Source organism: Tachypleus tridentatus, chromosome 6 (genome assembly GCF_004210375.1).
Source record: "Tachypleus tridentatus isolate NWPU-2018 chromosome 6, ASM421037v1, whole genome shotgun sequence".
NCBI lineage: Eukaryota > Metazoa > Arthropoda > Merostomata > Xiphosura > Limulidae > Tachypleus > Tachypleus tridentatus.
Genome location: NC_134830.1, coordinates 161,185,823 through 161,201,450, shown reverse-complemented (window position 1 = coordinate 161,201,450; position 15,628 = coordinate 161,185,823). Strand labels below are relative to the sequence as shown.

At 35.9% G+C, this 15,628-nt stretch overlaps 2 protein-coding genes and 1 long non-coding RNA gene across 6 annotated transcripts in view; 1 reads left to right on the top strand and 2 right to left on the bottom strand.

Annotated features, from left to right (window-relative positions):
- LOC143254304 (zinc finger protein castor homolog 1-like) overlaps positions 1-6,833 on the bottom strand; it is a 243,484-nt gene extending 236,651 nt beyond the window's left edge. For 2 of the 4 annotated variants that reach the window (XM_076509245.1, XM_076509247.1), the window contains exon 1: positions 6,751-6,815. The gene's annotated coding sequence lies outside the window, so the exon portion shown is untranslated. Of the gene's footprint in view, positions 1-6,750 lie in introns of all 4 variants that reach the window. The other 2 variants (XM_076509244.1, XM_076509243.1) reach the window with 2 other exon arrangements.
- Positions 5,129-15,628, top strand: part of LOC143254308 (uncharacterized) — a 405,605-nt gene continuing 395,105 nt past the window's right edge. The window contains exons 1-2 of the mRNA XM_076509279.1: positions 5,129-5,305; positions 10,606-10,675. The gene's annotated coding sequence lies outside the window, so the exon portion shown is untranslated. The remainder of the gene's footprint in view (positions 5,306-10,605; positions 10,676-15,628) is intronic.
- LOC143254310 (uncharacterized) overlaps positions 10,408-15,628 on the bottom strand; it is a 210,617-nt gene continuing 205,396 nt past the window's right edge. The window contains exon 3 of the long non-coding RNA XR_013030133.1: positions 10,408-10,837. This is a non-coding gene — a long non-coding RNA (uncharacterized LOC143254310). The remainder of the gene's footprint in view (positions 10,838-15,628) is intronic.

Sequence of the window (15,628 nt, the reverse complement as noted above, 5' to 3'; positions counted from 1 at the left end):
AAATTCAAACGCACATTTTTACCTGTGGCAATTTTCTGTTCGCTAGGTTCCCAAAATGTCGTAGATATAATGTATACGTGACTGATATGTAACCATGTCGATTTTATGGAGGAAACTCAAAACACATGTACTATTTTCATTCATATTTTAGGCTTAATCTCTGCTGAGACCGCACATAAAACGCTCAAGTTTCTGAGTTATTTTTATTTATAATCGTTAGCTGTGTGCATTAAGTCGGCTTTGCTCTATAAATATGCCAAAGTTTAGAGTTGATTTGGGTATTAGATTAAAGCCAATAACCTGGTCTAGTAATGAAAAAATCCCTTAAAATCCTAGTAAATTATTTACATCCGGGAGTGTATGAATAGATTACTGGATTTTTCCTTAACTTATTGTAATAATCTAGGGCTTTCCACCCGCAGCGGCGTTAATATTACGTTTCATGGTTTTATGAGTTCTGATGCCCTGCTTTACCCTTGGGGGTTATTTATTTAGTTTGCTATTAGATCTTCTCTTCACCTAGGGCGTTCCTCGATTGCTACATATACAAAATAAAACTTTATTATTGCCTAGATTCAGTGTATTGTCATTGACTTCAACTATAAATTATGGTTTAAACAGGTTCAGCTCTCTCTAATATCCAAACAGTTTATTCCAAAAGTTTCCGACTAGAAGAAACTGTTAACAAAACTAATATTCTTCATCGCCTGATGCGTTTGTTTGTTTGTTTTTTAATTTCGCACAAAGCTACTCGAGGGCTATCTGTGCTAGCCGTCCCTAATTTAGCAGTGTAAGGCTAGAGGGAAGGCAGCTAGTCATCATCACCCACCGCCAACTCTTGGGCTACTCTTTTACCAACGAATAGTGGGATTGACCGTCACATTATAACGTCCCCACGGCTGAAAGGGCGAGCATGTTTGGCGCGACGGGGATGCGAACCCGCGACCCTCAGATTACGAGTCGCACGCCTTAACACGCTTAGCCATGCCGGGCCCCGCCTGATGCGAGGATTCTAAACCAATAAACACCTAAATGCATAATGAATTTACGTCAAAATGCAATTATAATTATTTGTTTGATAATTAATCAGTATTTCTTTACTTAATAATGCAAGGTTAGATGTTGTTAAAGTGTTAATACCCATGCCAGTCGCCTTGAGAATACATTTTTACTTCCAGTGGGTTTCTCGTCATCACGAATTACACGTTGTTTGTTATGCAGAAGGATACAAAATGATCTATTTGTACTTTGCCCACCGTGAGTATCGGAAGTATTTTTTAACGTTATAAGCCAACTGATTTGTCTCCGAGCAACGTTATATGTTATGTTTGAAAGCGTTGAAATTTGTGTCACAAAACTAAATTTGAAGGGAAAAAAAATAAATACGTTTTATAATGCTTAAAGTATTAATTGAGTTATAAATAATCACAACTGTAACAATAACTACATGTCAAAGTGAAAAAATACAGGTCACTTCAGATTAACATAAAAACGAGTTTTGTTGACCAGGATTTCATAGGAATGTTCAATCGTTACCAACAAATAAATGTTGTTTTAGGTAAAGTTACGTGCATGCAAGCAACAAGGTGTGGAGTTTCAGACGTGTACCACATGGTTATGTATGAATATCTGGAACCCCAAGTTTTCCTGTCAGGCTGTAGACAAGCAAGGTATCGAGCCAACGCCCCGATCAGAATATAGAGGTATGAAGACAGCATATTTTTCTGTTGGATTAGTTTTGAGACTACACTAACAGCAGTGATCACCTGCCTGTTTTTACACCTATTACTTAGATTTAGTCTTGAACTATATAGTTCCGATGTGTATTTACGTTCCTTCTACATAGTACATAAAGCTCTACAAACCCCTAAGTTCGAGTGTTTGTGTGTTTTTCTTATAGCAAAGCCACATTAGGCTATCTGCTGAGCCCACCGAGGGGAATCGAACCCCTGATTTTAGCGTTGTAAATCCGTAGACTTACCGGTATACTAGCGGGGGGCCCTTAAGTTCGAACACTCGTGTTAATAAAATAAAACATTAAAAACGATACGTATTACCTAATATAACATTAGGGAAGAAAAAAAAACTTATACCATTATTTTTAAAAGTTTGACAGACGTACAGTTCAGATTGGATTTCAAAACAAAAACTAATGAAAATGCTGGAATTGTTTGAAGGCAGTACAAAACCTGTTGAAACTAGAATGTATTTCTATGCTGCCAGTTTAATTCAATAAGAAATTGTAATAATGATGAACAAGACTTTGGTTAATACAGTTTCATGCGTTGTTATGGTTGTTTTATGATAGTTCACACTTTAAGTACGTATGAAAATATCTAACGTAAATAAAACACATTATATTACTTTCTAACTCGTGTTGAATTCATATGGTTTAATAGAGGCGTTTGTTTTAGAACAAGGCACATTGGGCTGGCTATCTGCTACGTCAATCGCGGGAAATCGAACCACGGTGTTATAAGTCCGTAGACTTAACGCTGTCCCACTGGGAACTAGGAGAAACATGACTGTGTTTTATTACGTATGGTATTCTATCTGTTCCTTTGTATTCCTAAACTAAACCTGATGCGATGTGTTAGCTAAACGACCGAGTGAGAGCCCCAACCCCAAAGTACAATTACATCCATTCCTAATCTAAAACTGTTGATTATAGGAAAGACAAACAATTAGCAGCGCCAACCGTCCATACGGGTATTCTTGACAAAATATAAGGATTTTAGCTATTTCAGTTTAGTGAGCCCGTAGTTGGAAAAAAGAGCATGTCACTGACACATATGGGGCTCGAACCTGAAGCTTTTCGATACACAGCCCGGCACACTCACCACTAAGCTACATTCGACCTACTTACATACTGATTTAGTTATTTTGGTCAAATGTTAACGTTTTTCGTTATCTAACCAGTATTGCAGCCATGTAATAAGGATTGCTTGAACAGCCTGCAAACAAGGCCTAATAAGTCAGCTTCTGTACAGTTGCATACATACATAGACGAAACCAGTACATTTACATTGTTTTGTTACAGTTCTGTGTAAAGGCGCATGCGTGTATTACGTTTAACTTACTCATAAACGTTTTTTTTTTTTTCAAATTTAATTATAAGTTGTTTTTTTCTCTTTCTTCTGATTTTATGCCGTGGTTTGTATTTATTTATCTAGGAACTAGTAACTAGTACAACGTTTTTATTCACCTAGTAACAACAGGTAACTAAAACAGTTATTATTTATCTTATAAAAACTGAAAAGTAAAAAAAATGTTTTTATTTATCCATTAATAATAAGAAATAAACAATATTTTTTATTTATCTAGTAATAAGAAGTAACTAAACAATGTTTTATTTATCTAGTAATAAGACGTAACAAAATGTTTTTATATACCTAAGAATAAGAAGTAACTAAAACAATATTTTGTATTTATCTGATGATAATAAGTAACTAAAAAATGTTTTGTTTATCTAGTAAAATAACAAAAGGTTATTAATTCAGTCTTTTATTCGAACCAGTGCATTTAAATTAAACTTCACACGAGTTTCAGATTCAAGTGAAAAGTCCTGCAGAAAGTAAAAAGATAAATAACTAAATTTTTTTCCTATGAGAGCAAGTATCCGAATTGAACAGTCGTAGAGCGTGTACAGATTAAAAACAAACAAACAACACATTACAATGTGATTACTGTGTGCTGATAAAAGTTTAGTAATCATTCAGATTAACAAGGGATGTCTACCGAGAGGTACGTGAGGCGACAACCCTTCCGTCCCCATTGTATCCAGCGGAGTGATACAAAATACGTTTGATCTAAACTCGTAAGTTCACCTAAATTTATGGAAGCCTTGTGTCTGAAGTTTTGTCGTATTTGTATCTGCGCTAGCCCTCCCTAATTTAGCAGTGTAAGACGAGAGGGAAGGCAGCTAGTCATTACGACCCACCGTCAACTCTTGGGCTACTCTTTTACCAACGAATAGTGGGATTGACCGTAACGTTATAACGCCCCCACGACTGAAAGGGCGAACATGTTTGGTGTGACGGGAATTCAAGCCTGCGACCTTCGGATTACAAGTCGAGTGCCTTAACCACCTGGTCATACACAGTATCTACGCACGTGATACAATCATGTGACACATGCAAGCATTAGTCGCAAAATAACTGCGTGAGCCAAGTTGTATTTCCGTCACATCTTAAAATGTGTTAACTGCATGCATTATAGATGTATGTACAATGTGCAGTTTACGTTTATCTACATGTATGTATACGTTAAAAATCTATTGTTGTCAAGACATACCACTTGCAAAGAGCGTGGTAACTATTAAATAAATTTCATAACACAAAATGACGTCAGACACAAGTCGGTTATTAAAGATGTGTTACTATGGGCGGATAGTTCTAAAGACTGCTACTGAGGACAATATTTACAATATCCACTTCGAAGGAGCGGATATTTACAACACGTGCCTCATAACACAAAATGTCACCACACACACACATAAGTTAATAACTTAAATACTTGAATTATTTTAACTTTAAGATGGACTTGGGTTAATTCGCATGAGTTCAGCTTTCTAAACTATGCATATATGTGTGTGTATATATATATATATATATATATATACTCAGCAGATAGCCCGATGTGGTTTTGCTATGTGAAAACACACACTCACGCACGTATATATATATATATTTGTTTCTGTACTCTAAAATGTGCTTCAGACCTCATGGCACCTTTAATGAGGATATATATTAATTTCGAATGGGAAGCATTAATTAATTGGTCTTTAGATTAATTAGCCCTTACACTAACGTAACAACAGAAAAACACGGAACTATTAATCAGTTGTAACTTCACGGTGTTAATAATAATAAAAAATTGAAGCAGAGTAAAAAGGACCTTCTGGAATCACTTGAGAAGACATGGAGAGAAATAACACTGACAAGTTTAGTAGTTATTCCCACGTGAGAACGTTCGGGTAAGTTTCACGCACTTAATACAAAGACGTACATAGTAGCCACAAAACGTCATTAGCTTTGTAAACAGAATATCGTGGAATCGGATTAGATGGCTTCTCTTCCCGTGTATGACGCAAAATATATATGTATTGTAAGAATGATTGTAATTACATACTGGCTACAGCACAGAACAAACATTCAGATAGATAGAAACTGAAGGGCATGATAGATAAACAAATAGACGGAGACTAAAAGTGCATGGTAAATAGACAACAACTAGTAGGGCGTGGTGGAGAGAGATGCATAACAGTTATGGACATCTTGTTTTTGTCTTCCCCAGTGTCTCAGCGGTAAGTTTGAAAGCTTATAATTCTAAAAATGGGATGCCCGTGACAATGCATTGTACAGCTTTGTGTTTAACTACAAACACACTTTACAATCACGTAATTTTATTCTTACATGGACAACTAACGTCTGAAATCGAAAATGGTACAATTACTTATATTAAGTAATTAAATGCGCAATACTGACTTAAGTTTTGAGAACATTTTACGTTCTTTAGGAAGATTGCCACAGCAAATATTCAGTTAATACAAGTTCACCATGGAATTGATCTTTGGCCATTGAATATGTAATCGTATACCAGTATTTTCACCATTGTTTCTAAGATCTCTCAAGACAGGTTATTCGTTTCGCATTTTATTTGTGCACAGCTACACAAACGCTTTCCACGGATAGTTGTCCCTAATTTTTGACTAACAAACCAAGAGTGAAGGCAGCTAGCTAACAGCACCCAAAGCCAACTTTTGAAATGTGATTATGGGCTATGACTGTCTATCTTTGGCTCAGCGTGTTAAGGCGTGCGACTCGTAATCTGAGGATCGCGAGTTCGCATCTCCGTCGCGCCAAACATGTTCGCCCTTTCAGCCATGGGGGCGTTATACTTTGCGGTAAATCCCACTATTCGTTGGTAAGTAAAAAAGTAGCCCAAGACTTGGCGGTGGGTGGTGATGACTAGCTGCCTTCCTTCTAGTCTTACACTGCCAAATTAGGGACGGCTAGCACAGATAGCCCTCGTGTAGCTTTGCGCGAAATTCAAAAACAAACAAACTCTCTATCTTATAGCGCACCCTTGGTCCCGTAGCGTGAGACTTTCTTTGTTGTTGATTTCTAAAACGAATCGCAAGTCACCTTCGGAGTCATAGTTCGAGAACGCAATCTGTAGTGATTAAAATACGAGAAGGGTGGTAACAATTAAAAACGTACCATAATGGTAATAACTCCTGTGTAAGTTTAACTTTCAACTGTTCAGAAGTTCTCAGGTTTTACACCAGCAGCGCTACCTGGAAACTGCGAAGCATAACTTATAGAATGGGAGCTAACCTAGTGGAGAGGTGGCGAATTAGACTCGAGGTGAACAATTGCATACATTTAACGTAAACGTACGTCCCAAATAAAGACAAACGTTTAATACGTGGGGACCACAGTTTCTTCCCAATTTCCCGTGTATCTTGGTTACTCACACACACACGTACACAAACGTTCAACAAAAGAACAGGAAAAGCGGAAATGTTGAACCTACAACCCTTTACGGCCCTGCAGCTCAGTTTCGTCCAGTATGAATATAGCTTTATAGTTTAGAGACTGTGAAATGTAATAAAACAGAACATGTTGCTATTGTATTTTTGTTTTTACTTTCTTACTAAGTGCTAGCTAGACCTGATAACACGACATAGATGTTTAATCAGCTAAAAGATCTTTAACTCTACTAAAACCAGCAGCTAGTGTTACTCACCGCTCATGCGTGGCAGAGCTCACAACAACGCACTACTTACTTCCTCTTCTTGAGGCATCCATGTGGTCGCCAGCCTTGTGATCTCAGCAATCTTTTTGTTTCGTCGGCAGATGGCGCCCCCGTACAGAGCTTGATTTAATTATTAAAATTCGAATAACGCACCCAAACTGCCTTGTGGAATGAATACGTCACGTGAATAACAAGAATACATTTACACGTATGATTTTATATGAATACGCAAAGACATACATCTGTGTATGTCTGTGTAACATTAAAAATAATAACTTAACAATGTATAAAAGTAAAGATACACAAATGATTTCGTTACGTATTCAATTTGTAATAATTTTACGACACGGCGTTTTCGAAAGCGTGGGGCGCGAACGATTAGAGAAAGGTCAGTAAGGTAATAGTACAACATTAAGCCTTTTAATATATTTATTGTATTATTGAAAATAATAACTAATTGCTATAATGCATATAGCATTTTCATTTGTATCCGTGTAATAACAAACTGTTTCACTCATTTAAAAACCAAAAGAGGCGCGGAAGAATCCACATTTAATAAAGACGGCGCTGCATTAATTACACTCGTCACTTTAGTTTCGAATCATTTTCTGTTACTAGTAGTAGCTCGAAGTTCAGTTTAAGGTTTCATATCGGTCAGGAGAAAAAGTAAACAAATGTAATGTTTTGCATTATAGTACATTTAGAATGTTGCTAAAAGAAAGTTCAGACGCATCAGAAAATAGTTCATCATTGTTATAGCCCCCCAATGACTACGTAGTATCACTAGGTTTTATAACTCTAAACACTGGGTTGTAATACCCGTGGTGGAAACATCCTGAATACCCGAACAAAATAATCATTGCTAATTGAACTAGGTGAACGTTCGAGGAATCAGCCATACCATAGACTGTTTATCTCGAAATAAAACTCGTGATTCCATAGTCAAATTATATATGAATGATTGGCTTTTGTATTGTCTGAAATTCAATGAATAATTAAAACCAACGTTTTTTTTATTTACACAGTAACTTCACCGCAGCTGCCAACGGATTCCACTTTAAAAATATACTATACACGTACATTGTTTGACGGCACCTTCAGGAGTTATCTCTAAAAACTATTGAACAAAGATAAAGAGCCGTCAAAGCATTGATATTTGGCATGATGTAATATGAAAGTTCGCTAAGGAATTATGTAAATACAGAAAACAGTGTAATATGACGTGGCAGGAAAAAAAATGTACAAATTAGGATTTTTTTTTTTTTCAGATAACTCTTGAAGATGTAGAGGGCGTCGAAACGTTGTACGTGCTGAGTATATATTTAAAATGGAAACCACTGATGACTTCAATTAAGTTTTTAAAGTTGAGTAACTAGGAAACTTGAGCTTAGTTAGATAGTAACTTTTAGTATCATAGTGGCCGTCCTTGAAAATTCACTTAAAACTTTATTGCTATCGGATGTCAGCTAATTATCGATTTAATTTTCGATTATATCATGTACACCCTATCATTTATATGAAATGTTTGTTTGGGTTTAGTTGATCGTGATTTCTACCAATGAAAGCTTTCGAAAGAAAAACACATTATTTATTTATTTCTACAAAAACAAACTTTCAGATAGATAGTATAGGTTTTGTTTGTTGTTGTTGTTTTTTTTTGAAACAAGTATTATTTAAACAATTGTAATCACTATATATTGTTAAAGTGAAAAGAATAGTAAGATAAGATATTATGTGTTATTGAAATTACTTTGATGAACACTGTATTAAAATATTGTTTCCGTGGGGGGGGGGACTGTAAGATTTGTTCTGACTGTGGTTCTTTTCATCATTTTTTTTCTGTGTCAGATTACTTCAGATTAACTACTTTTTAACACGACTGCGAAGTGTTATGGAAATTCAAATAGCGCTTATTTCAGAGTGTCATATTTTTTGCTTTCTTCCGGTACATATGGTTTACTAAAACAGTGGTTAATGTAATATAACTTATTCCCTCAAATATTTTGAAATACCAAACATGTGTAACATTCAGAAATCACAGGCTGGGCATGTGCTAGTGGTTAGTGTGTCAGGCAGCGGAACCGAGGGGTTCACGGTTGATGTCCAATTACCATCATCCGCACGTGGGTATGTTCTAAGAGTGGATGTCAAATCCCATTAATTATTATAGTACTCCAAGACCCGTTGATTTGTTATGATAACCAGCTGCACTCTCTCTAGAGGGACCCAGCATGGCCAGGTGGGCAAAGCGGTATACTCGCAATTTAAGGATCGCGGGTTTGAATCCCCGTCACACCAAACATGTTCGCCCTTTTAGCCGTGGGGGCGTTATAATGTACAATCAATCCCACTATTCGTTGGTAAAAGAGTAGCCCAAGAGTTGGTGGTGGGTGGTGATGACTAGCTGCCTTCCTCCTAGTCTTTCACTGCTAAATTAAAAACGACTACTGAAGATAGCCCTCGTGTAGTTTTGTGAGAAACTTACAACAAACAAACAGGCTCTCTGGCAGTTAACCTATCACTTTAAAATTAGAGGCAACTATCGCAGATAATCCTCGTCTAGCCTTGACCAAATATCCAGAATATACCCTAAAACCGAAATACCACTGATACAATTTTGTCTTCACAAATTAAAATCGGAAACTTCAAAAGTAACATTTGACGCTAGATGGAACCTTTTAGCAGAGAAACGTAAGCATAAGGAATGTGACTCTGAATCGTAGCTCGTCTTTGCCACAGTTTGTATAATTTTCTTCAAAAGATGACGACATAACCTAGTAATAGTTAAGAAAAGAGAAGATAATATATACTGAGTGTTTTACACCTCCCGGCAGAGTGGTGCTCCCTTATTTATAGTTTGTTTTACACCCACTCCCATCTGTGTTTCACGTCCTTTGTTGAGAACTTTGAGCTTAATAATTTTGACCTTTAGTTTGGAAAATAAACTTTGAAAAGTAGTTGCTTGAAAAATCTCTCATCGATTCAGATTAATCTTTGTTTTACGTCTACAGAAATAACTAAATAACTTCGTGTGCGTGTGTGTTTTCTTACAGCAAAGTCGCATAGGGTTATCTGCTGTGTCCACCGAGGGGAATCGAACCCCTGATTTTAGCGTTGTAAATCCCGCTGAGACAGAAATGTCAAGAAACTAGAGTAAAAGAAACGTGCTGTATAGTATCAGTTAACAAAATAAAATGTTTACGTTTGTTCGTCTTAACACAAATGCCCCGAACCTTGTACAAAGTTTTATTAAAACCTCTATCGTTGTTCGAAACCGACAGGTCATATGCGGTAAGCTTGATGTCTTAAAACGCTAAGATTCGTGGTTTGAAGATAGACAATCGAGTAATATGTTTGATCAAAAATCAGACGTCGATGACTGAAGCCACTGAAATATGTTTGTGACTAATCAATAGGAAAGATGTAACAGCTTACAACCGAACAGATGGGCTACAAAAGAAGGGTGTGATCTTCTTTAGAAGCAGAACTGCAACTTTCTTGGATTGCCATATGGTTATGAAAAACCCCTCTCCCCAGGGTATACCTGTCCCGAATTGCAGTGAAATATGTAATCATGAAAGATAAATTATGTTTTTTCTTCTATTCTGTACACTTCCAACTATATATCTTAAATTATATCGTAAAATAGAATACAATATAATCTCCCTCGTGTCCCGAAATATGCGGTTTCCTTACTTGAAAATACAAAATTAGGCTGAAAGCAATAACGAAGAATAAACTCGAGGGAAGTTTAGAGAACGTGTTTTCTAAAAACATTTAAATCTTATTGTTGAGTATATTGATTAAAATAGCAAGATTTTCTATTCAAAACTTTCAAAATTATAGGTGTCGTTCTCATCACTACAACTCTTGTCTGTGACATTCAGCACGTTGGAGTATGTTGAGGAGAGAAGAGGTGAGTGATTTAGAATATGTTCTCAAACGACATTTTAATTGCACTGTTAAAACAAGGAGAAATCGACTACAGTCACGTGTGTTCCGCGAGAATTCCACGCGTCCAGATAGAGGAGGCACGTTCACAGTTCAGAATATGGTTCTTGGTGTTCTACTTTGAATCCTGTAACACAATATAATATTCCAAAGTAAAGTTTTTATTTTTTAACAAAAACAAATAAGGAAAAATAATAATTAACAAACACAGATGAACAAATAAGGAAAAACAATAATAATTTATTGTTAAGTATTTCATAAGTCATAATATAATAATTTTCTGGTAATTTTGTACCAAATTTCTTAAACTCAAAGCGACACAATGGACTATCTCTATTAAAAAGAACAAAATTGTTTGTCTTAAATCTCGCGCAAATCTACACGAGGACTATCTGCGCTAGCTGTCCCTAATTTAGCAGTGTAAAACTAGAAGAAAGGTAGCTAATCACCACACCCACAGCCAACTTTTGGGCTACTTTTTCGCAAACGAATAGTGAGATTGACTATCACATTACAACGCCCCCACGGCTGAAAAGGCGAGCATGTTTGGCGTGATGGAGATTCGAACCCGCGACGCACAGATTACGAGTAGATTGCCTTAACCACCTGCCCGTGATTTACATTACTTTGATTTTATGTATTCATTTTTAACATAATATGTTCTGTTAAAATAATGTTATCTCCCCGAGATCGTGAATTAACACCCTAATAACTTTTTTCTCATTAAAAAGTAGCAAAAAACTAACAGAGTTAGAGCAGTTATCAAAATGTTCACCAAATTTAAATGAACTTGTATGTTCATATGAGGTTTAGAATACTTCTAATTAAGGCCTAATAGAAAAGTATGTTAATTGTTTGTAATGGCTTAGATCCTTATTTGAGTATTTTGAACTTCAATGGCAAAGTAACTTTTGACAGGCCTTTTCACAACAACAAGTGTTAGAATATACAACAATATGTATATGTACATAGTTCTTGCTTGTTTAACTTTGTTTCTAGTCCGGCACGGCCAGGTGGGTTAAGGCATTCGACTCGTAATCTGAGGGGCGAGGGTTTGAATCCCCGTCACACCAAACGTGCCTGCCCTTTCACCGTGGGGACGTTATGATGTGACGGTCAATCCCATTGTTCGTTGGTAAAAGAGTAGCCTAAGAGTTGGCGGTGGGTGGTGATGACTAGCTGCCTTCCCTCTAGTCTTACGCTGCTAAATTAGGGACGGCTAGCACAGATAGCCCTCGTGTAGCTTTGCGCGAAATTCCAACAACAAACAAACAAACAAGACTTTGTTTCTTTTCTTTTTTATACCAAAGCTACATTGAGCCATCTGGTGTGCCCGCAGCGGAGAATCTAACCTCGGATTTTAACACGTTAATCACGAATATTGGACTTCAGTGTGATCGCGAAATGTTTAATTTTGATTACTGGGATCAGCTTAACCTTTACCCCCGATCATGCCCTACGGAGTTTCGAAATTCAATAACAAGTGAAAATAACTTTGTAAGCAAATAAATGTTGAAATAACCACAGTAATTTTGTAATTATGTGTGGATAAAATATTGATAATAATACAAAATAATTTATATATAAATTTAAATCGGATTCGCAGCGTAGCGACTACGTTTAAACCTCGCAAACACAAAGCGCAGGTATGTACGTTAAAAACTGAACATAATATTTATGAATAAATTTATTTGTTGTATGTACGCAGCAACGACGAATGGCACAGGGAGTGGCGCGTAGCGTCAAACATGCGATCATAACGTACTTGATTAATCGACGTAAAATGGTGTTCTATATGTAAACCTGTTTTATCGTGAATAACGAACCATGAGGAACGTTAAATGTTATCAAAATCCCCCTTCGATCAACAAAAGCATCATTATTCATTTCTTCGTAAACTACTCAGATGTGTGTGTATAATACACACATGCACGTTCACCCTGTTTGACGTTCGTCATTTCTTTTAACTTCCCAGCAGCCTAAACATCATCTTTAGAAATGTATAATGCATTCAATTTGTCACGTTATTTAAAATTAAAAAAAAAACTTGCGAAGTTTCTTCACCTCGAATCATTTTTCATCCTTCACAAAGACCGATCCCCCCCCCCAAAGTTAACATCCTCCCTCCTTCTTCTATCCAGCCTGTTGGTGAAAAGCGATTATTGTAAGAAAAAAATGAAAACTTGAACGTGTGTGTAGTACGTATGTCTGTTACAGCCCTTTTGATATGCGTGACTGACTGCCTGACCTATTTTTATATTTTGTTACATAATTGTGAAAAGAGTGAAGTGTTATAAAGCGTTGTTTTTGCCTCAACACCGTAACACGTTACTGTACTATTATAACACATATAAACTTTACGTTGTAAAAAACCTTGCAAACACTTCATAGCAACAACAAAGATGGAAAACAAACATGTAGACTACGTTACAGAATTTTCAAGTTAAAAATGCTGTTCGCTTGTTTGCCACATTTTAATGTGATTGGGCAACATAACTGACTGGAAGCGTTCTGACTGAAATAGAGAGAATGGAGACTGAGATAATATATTGTATGTTTACTATATTTCTATTATTTTGAAAGCTTAATTATCTCTGATTATTCTTAGATAGATCATAGTCTTATATTTGAAAAATCAACAAATACATCTGCAAGCCTCGACGAGGTTCTTTATTTTTCAAATAAAGACTCTCACAACTCTACTTAAGCCTAAAACAGTTGCCTTTCTAACTAGTGTGAGACCCTAGAGTTGAGATATTGATTTTTGAGAAGTGAATACCACTTTATGGCCCTAAAATAACTGCTTTTAATTTATTTAACGTTAAGGCGTTTGTGTTTTCTTATAGCAAAGCCACATTGGGCTATCTGCTGAGCCTACCGAGGGGAATCGAACCCCTAATTTTAGCGTTGCAAATCCGTAGACTTACCGCTGTACTAGCGGGGGACTAACGTTAAGGCACTCGACTCGTTATCCAAGAGTCGCGATTTCGAATCCCCGTCGCACCAAACATGCTCGCCCTTTCAACCATGGGGGTGTTATAATATGATGGTCAATACCACTATTCGTTAGTAAAAGAGTAGCCCAAGAGTTGGCGGTGGGTGATGATGACTAGCTGCCTTCCCTCCCGTCTTACACTCCTAAATTAGGGACGGCTAGCGCAGATAGCCCTTTAGTAGCTTTGCGCGAAATTCAAAAACAAACAAATATTCAGGTTGTTATATTGCATAAACAGTAGTATGTGTATAATGTTACATTAGAGACGGGACGTAAACCGGTGACGTTTTGAAACATTATGTGTTGAAATTCTTGTAATATGTATTATTACTTTATTATTATGGAAACAGAATGAAAAATCCGAGTAACAATAATAAGAAGAAAGTAAACTTCAAAATTTTGACGGAAGTTGTTCGAAATATCGACCTGACCTTCCTGAAGTTAAACATTGGGTATCCAAATAAAAAATAACACTAGTGTTTGATATACGTAATAATATATTACTATGCCAAATGTTTAACATACACAACAGTATAACTTCTGTATTATCATAAACAATGATAGTGGTTCATAATAGGGATCGCCAAGGAAATTCATAAAAAATCTTACAGAATATAGGACAAAAACCATCTTAAAAAGCAGACTTGTTTTTGAAACAACACTCAAGACCTAATATCTCAACGGATAAAGCTGCTAAAATATTTCCGTTTCTTCATCGTTACTAGTCAAGTTTTTTTCAAAGCTATTTGAGCATTGAAGTCTACAACAAAAACAGCTAGATATACTGCGCAAAAACTACGCAAAACTACTAAATAAACTTGTGCAAAATTTGTAGGGCTTTTTTTAAGCTAATTTTTTGAAAGTCGAGATTTCCACCTTCTAAAACTTTTTAAGCTCTTCGAAGTCGTTTATATATCGCAAAAATGTACACTACTGTTCAATGTAAGTTTTATTATTTAATATATTTTTATTTAATATTTAATGACTGTTTGTTTGTTTTTTTAAAACAGGAGTGTTGAAGATAAATTGTTTTAAATGTTTTAGTTGCGACAACTTTCGTTATGTAATTTTTAAAAAATTGTACAATGTCTAAGCTTTACAAATATTGTTGACAACACATTATTGAAAAATTAGTTATTTTCTGCGTTTCCTTAATTAGCTGAGTATATTGTTACATTATATCGCTGCTCGCATAGTCCGTAGAAAATTCGAGATCTCAGTGTACAAATTATATATATATATATAGGCGACAAAGCGAGCGCAAGTCCAGTTTAGTCAGAGAAAAGCTAGAAAACGTGAAGTTAGCCAGCGTATGAGTGACTAGTCATAACGGGTGATTTCTATAGTGTGTTTCACAGCTGTATTGTAACAACATAGATTGCAAAAATAATTTTTAAGCTCTTGATACAACTGTGGTGGCCAATAAAAGAAATGAAGTTAGTACAACTTAGGTTAAAAGAAAGTTAACAAGAAAACGTGAAGTTAATGAAAGTGAAATTAGATTGTGTAATTTATGATTAGCCTTAATGGGCGATATTTTAAGTGTACGGAATAATTTGCCATGTCAAATGGTATTCTAAAGTAATTAAATCTATCTGTGTGGACTTTGAAGAAAAGAGAACAAATATTGAAAGTTCGAGATACAAGTATGATAACCTACTGGGTAGCGTATGTGAATTGTTCACTGACAAAAGTAGAGAACAGCAATTGGGTCTTTTCGGTTGGATTTTTAAGTAATTAAGTCCGCCTGAGTGGACTTTTGATAAGAAAAAAAAAGTATTTAGTTTTAAGTAATAAATACTGTGACTTCCTATAGTGTAAAAAATTTGACTTATTTTACATATATTATTCTAAACAAGTGGATTGTGTGTTGCTCGTTTATTGTTTGAATTTATCGCCAACAAGTCACAGACATCTACTGTA